The 6,411-nt window shown below is 37.9% G+C and overlaps 1 protein-coding gene across 1 annotated transcript in view; it reads left to right on the top strand.

The window, feature by feature from the left end:
- Window positions 1–4,894: 4,894 nt before the first annotated feature.
- The window catches only part of LOC125837375 (probable protein phosphatase 2C 10), a 1,808,044-nt gene continuing 1,806,527 nt past the window's right edge, over window positions 4,895–6,411 (top strand). The window contains exon 1 of the mRNA XM_049516511.1: window positions 4,895–4,900. The gene's annotated coding sequence lies outside the window, so the exon portion shown is untranslated. The remainder of the gene's footprint in view (window positions 4,901–6,411) is intronic.

Raw genomic sequence — 6,411 nt, 5'->3', positions numbered from 1 at the left:
GAAACGAGCGAAGACACTAACTGGGGAGCAAAGTTGCGACGCAAAGAAGAATTAAATTATTTGGTCGCAAAGTTATTTTTGAAACAGTGGAGTCAACGTTCTCTCCTCGACACGGAGATGGAGGAAATTTTCTGGGGACTAGAATTTGAAGCACGTCTGCGATGCGGACCTGGGCTCTTATTTTTGTCCGATCTTTTCTTCTTCTCCCAAACTCGATTCAACTCATTCCCACTCCAATTCTAAGGTCAAAATTATAGAATTCTTATAACCCAGAAAAATCTCAATGAAACCCACACAAGAACTATCAATTTACTCAACTCATTCGCAAACCCTTGCCTCAAGAACTCAAAACAACACTACATTACGAATATAATTCAAGAACCTTTCAAGAAGTCAAAAATTCAACATCAAGAATGAATTCATGGGTAAAATATTACGTGATTGGCGTAAGGGCAAAGATATCCAACACTAGGGAAGCTTACATACCTTAATTTGGCGAAACAAATCCTCGATTCGCAAGAAATCTTGGTGATGCTTGAACTCCTACTTGTTTCCTCCTCTTGAACTCCTCTCAAAACCCTAAGTTGATTATGAACAATGAAAACTGATCTAAGTCAATTTAGACCCCTAAAATATTTCCAAAAACGTTTAAAGCTAATGGGGTAAGGAAATGACAAAAATACCCCTCATTAATTCAGATAAATTTCGTTAACTCGACAGGCTGACTTCAAATGGGCATATCTCCCTCATTCGAACTCAGATTTAGCAAACTCGGTGGCCTTGGAAAGAGGATTCAAAGACCTTTCATTTGATATCTTATGGGCCACCTAACTCATCCTTGTACTGAAAGTTATGGTCATTTGAAGATGACATAAAACTCACAACTTAAGGTTAACTTGAACAAATCTCAAATTAGCTCTTTCAAAATTAGTTCTTTCTAAATTTAGTTGTTTCTAAGGCCGAGGTGTTACAATATCTCCCCCTTGGGAACATTCGTCCTCGATTGAGATCACTCTAAGTAGACTAAGGGATGCGAGATCTAACACCCAGTTCAAACAACCAACATGTAATTTAACACAATATAGCATATAAATTTAAAAAAGTTTCTTACAAAAATCATTACCTTGGTCTGGAATTTCTCTGGAAGGAATAGATGTGGAATATCGGATGGACCGCTGCTAACTCTGACAGTAGCTCCAACTTGTAGGCTACATTGCCAATCCTCTTGGATATCTTGTAAGGAACAATATATCGGGGACTAAGTTTCCCCTTATTTCTGAACCTCATAAAAGCCTTCATGGGTGAAACCTTCAAGTACAACCAATCATCCACCTCAAACTCTAAGTCTCTTCTCCTAACATCAGTATAGGATTTCTAACGACTTTGCGCTGTTCTCAACCTTTCTTGAATGACCTTCACTTTCTCCATATCTTGATGAACCAAGTCTGGCCCTATCAACCCAACTTCACCCACTTAAAACCATCCAATAGGAGATCTAAATCTTCTCCATAAAGAGCCTCACAAAGAGCCATTTAGATGCTAGAGTGATAACAGTTGTTGTAAGAAAACTCAATGAGAGGTAAGTGATCATCCCAATTACCTTTGAAATCGATTGCACAAGCCCTGAACATATCCTCTAAAGTCTATATCGTATGTTGTACTTGACCATCAGTCTGAGGATGAAAAGCAGTACTCAAATTTACCTTTGAACCCAAACCTTTCTGGAAAGACTTCCAAAGTGAAATGCGCACCTCTATCTGAAATGATAGAAACTAATTTTCATGAAGTCTGACTACTTCTTGAATATATAATATGGAATAATCTTCTGTTGAATATGTTGTCTTTACCAGTAAGAAATGCGCTTATTTAGTCATCTGATCTACAATCACCCAAATCGAATCATGTTGCATGCGAGACCGCGACAAATTGGTAATGTAATCCATATTGATCATCTCCCACTTCCACTCCAAAAGATCTATGTTTTGAGCCATACCATCGGGCCTCTGGTGCTCTACCTTGACTTCTTGGCAATTCGGGCACTTAGCAATGAACTCTGCGATACACCTCTTCATACTACCCCACCAATAAACATCTCTCAAGTCATGATACATCTTTGTGGAATCCGAATGGATAGAGTATCTAGAGCTATGAGTTTTCTCCATGATCCTCTCTTGAAGTTCATCCACTTTTGGTACTCACAACCAACGTTGATAACTCAATTCACTATCTCCCCTTTATTTAAAAACCATCACTTTCTGCTTATGAAAATTTTCCTTCAATTCGAGCAAAATAGGGTCTTGGTCTTGTTTCTCTTTCACTTCGGACACAAGTGATGATTCAGCTTCGTTCATCACTACTACTCCTCCTTCATTAGAATATATTAACTGGACACCCCATCGTGCAAGTCTATGCACATATTTTACTAACTCTTTCTTGCCTTCCTCAACATGGGAAGTACTTCCCATAGATAACCTACTCAAGGCATCAGCAACAACATTAACCTTACTGGGGTGATAGGGAATACTTATGTCATAATCCTTGAGTAACTCCAACCACCTCATTTATCTCATCTTAAGTTCTTTTTGACTAAATACCTACTAAAGACTCTTGTAATCGGTGAACACATCGACATGAACACCATAGAGATAGTGACGCCATATTTTCAAAACAAACACTACAACAACTAACACTAGATCATGGGTTGGGTAATTCCTCTCATGAATCTTAAGTTGTGAGGAGGCATAAGCTATAAACTTGTCATTCTCCACTAACACACAAATCAGTCCAACTCTAGACGCATCACAATACACAAAAAAGCCTTGTGTACCCTCCAGTAAGGTCAACACTGGGGCAATAGTCAACCATGTTTACAATTCCTGAAAGCTTTTCTCACAAGCTTCAAACCATTGAAACTGTTGTCTTATGAGTTAACTTTGTCAAAGGGGACGAAATAGATGAGAACCCCTCGACAATCCTTTTATAATAACTAGCCAAACCCAAGAAACTCCTAATATCAGTAGGATATATGGGTCTAGGCCAGTTCTGCACTGCCTCAATTACTTTTGAGTGTCAACTCGAATCCCATCACCAGAAACAATATGGCCTAAAAATGCCACAAACTCAAGCCAAAAATCACACTTGAAAAATTTGGCATACAACTCTCTATCTCTGAGAGTTTGAAGAACTACTCTAAGATGACTAGAATGATCTTTCTCTATTATGACCCGAGCCTACACCCCAGACGTAACACGACATACAAGACTCCGAAAAGCCTCATACAAGCCTTGTAGCATATCATAACATAAGAACATATGAAATAGTGCAAAAATTTAAAACTTTTCTTTACAATCGAAGTCTTCTATAAAAACAAGTAGGAGTCTACAACACTATGTCTCAACCCATCTATAACACTTGAATACTATCTTAGGGACACAACCCTTACAAAAGTCTAAAACACAAGAAAAGACTCAAAGGACATAATGGTCAAGCCCTCGAATACTATGAGGACTCACCAAGCTTCTTTTTCTTGATCCACTATGATCCTAGACACGAAGATGGAAGTCGATATCGCCAAACCCTACACTTTGTGAAAAATGTTGAAGAAATATGGATTAGTACAAAAATGCACTAAGTATGATAGCAATGCATGAAAACCATTGAAAAAAAATGCTAAAAGGGACATTTTAGTTGAATGCATGCACTTTGCTAGTTTAAAGCATCATTTAAAAGTTAGTGTGAAAACACAAGTCATAAACATAAAAGACATCATGATACGACATAGACTATAGCATGGTAGATAACAATCACAACTAGTGAGTATAAGAAATACCATTTGGAACATATACATAGTGAATACAATCTAGTTTTAGTATGATATGGGAGAAACACTTCATGAGTCACCTCAAGGCAAGCTTGTGCAATGCATATGTAAGATCCCATAGTCCCACCCATACTAAGCAAGTCACTTTAGATCCTCATTCATGTTTTACCATCTTTTAATCCCATCCTTACCCTATTTCTCATAGACAAGGAAACATTCAGTTTTAATCAACTATATCAAGGAAAGCAACCCATGGAAACAATGCAAATTAGCATACAACATTACAAGCAGCCTTACTATCTTATGAAATTTCCATCTAGTTACAAGCACGTTCACTACATGAATAATCATGACATAAGGGGAATCTACCACAACTACTCTCAAAGCCTACTTGTGCAATGCATGGATGAAGTCCCATACCCCCACCCACACTAAGTAGTACTTCTTGAATAGCCATAGTTCATCCTAAATTTTACCTTGTGGGAATTACCTATAACCGACATAGAACATGAGAGCTTATTCATGGAATTCAGTGTCTCCCCCACACCGAAAAAGGGTGTCCTACTTGCCTAAGGTAGAACATAAATGTATTGGCTTGGAAATGAATCCAATGGCTAAATAACCTATGCGAGTACGTAGTTATGGGATAAGGAGATTACTACTAGAGAACCCGACCTCTATTAATGTAAGGGTTTCCATCCCAGGAGATTGTTCCTAGAAGCCCGACCTCTACTATCGTGAGGGCTTCCATCTCATATCAATATCCACTCGATGCTAAGCATAATTCCCATTAAGTTTATATTAAGTCCTGACTTAAATTGATAATAATGGAAAAATTTCTTGACACTCAATCCAACAAACTCATACTAAAGCTCCTAGATTCATTAGGGGAGACTAGTCTTCAACCCTTAGAATCACTATATGTGACAAACATTTCACATTGTATGATATTCATACCTAGGTGTGCAAATGAGGATAATCATCCAATCAACACAACAATTAGATTATAATGTATTCACTTTACTCTCAAAGCAATCTAATTGAATGCACACAAGTCTCATACACATAGCTAATTCTCATGTTTTGCCATTCAAGAGCTATAGATCACATTCAACCAATCAATCTAGAATTACTACATAGATATAGACGGTGACAAGATTCAATAACTAAACTACTACAAGATAATCTCATAATATTCATCTCACCACAATTCACCCACATCCCATAGCCACAAATTCGGGACATGGGGGTTCATGGGTTCTTATAGAAAATCCAACATCAAAACTATAGAAATTTCTCAATTAATCCATAATTCAAGTAACCAATTCATTATATTCATGATTCTATAACATTCTACTAATACCAATCAACACCCACACTTTAAGAAGATTTTGGGAAATTAGGGTAATTCATGGAAGATTTTATCATAAAACCACAATTACACAATAATATAAGATAATTAAATCATTGAAAACGTTTTTAGGAAGGATTCATGACTTCGAGTGAAAACCCCAGGTTTTTGGAAACTTTTCTACTTTGAAATTGAGAGTTTGAGGACTTCATGGATGAAAAGCTAACGATGAATCAAAACTACCATACCTTCGATGAATATTACTCATGAATTTGGGTAGGAAAGATGAGTTCTTGAGCCCTAGACTTCAATTTCTTCTTCTTCTCCAATTGAGGTTTTAGTGAGAGAAATATTTGGGGGAAGGTTGGTTATGTTTTGGGTCTTGTGATTTATGAAGTATATTGGTTAGTTAATGGTTTAAAAGTACTTATATAAGTCTATTAAAATGATTCCACATTATAATAATTAAATTAGGAATTACCTAAAACCAACTTACCTTGGCCGACTTTGAGGCAGCATTGCAGGCCCCATCCACGACCCCCACCCACGGGGCGTGGATGGACCCACAGACCGTACTGATCACTCGTGGGTTGGGGTCTGCAGATCCTCAACTTGGCTATTGAACCACGACTATGCCCTATGGGGCGTGGGTAGACCTACGCCCAGTAGGTCCTATCCGTTGGTCACCAATTTTGGGAAGCTTGGGCAGTTTTGGGGTTAGGCTTTAGGGTCCTCCTCAAGGACCCTTGATTGGTCCTTGGAGGGTCCTTGAGGGGTTGTGCCTTGATGTTTAACCCCTAAACACCTCGTCCTAGGTACGGGAGGCCATTTTATAAATTAACCCACACATCAACCTCTAAAACTCTCACGTAAGGCTCTAACTTCACCTACTAGTTTTCCGGGTGTTACATCAGTAGTCCTCGAATAAATAGAATATCATCAATAAATATGATAACGAACATATCTAGATAAGGCTTAAATACTCTATTCATAAGATCCATGAACATTGTAGGAGCATTAGTCAAATCCAAAGACATGACTAGAAACTCATAATGACCATAGCGGGTCTTGAATGCTGTCTTTGGAATGTCATTTTCTCTTACTCTCAACTGATGATAGCCCGATCTGAGTTCTATCTTAGAAAAGAAAGTGGCACCCTAAAGTTGATCGAAAAGATCATCAATTCTTGGAAGGGCATTTTTATTCTATATAGTAACCTTGTTCAATTGGCAGTAGTTAA

Source organism: Solanum verrucosum, unplaced genomic scaffold (genome assembly GCF_900185275.1).
Source record: "Solanum verrucosum unplaced genomic scaffold, falcon-dt-bn FXZP01000147.1, whole genome shotgun sequence".
Lineage (NCBI taxonomy): Eukaryota > Viridiplantae > Streptophyta > Magnoliopsida > Solanales > Solanaceae > Solanum > Solanum verrucosum.
Note: the sequence above shows the minus strand (reverse complement) of the source record. Positions and strands in the feature narration are given on the sequence as shown.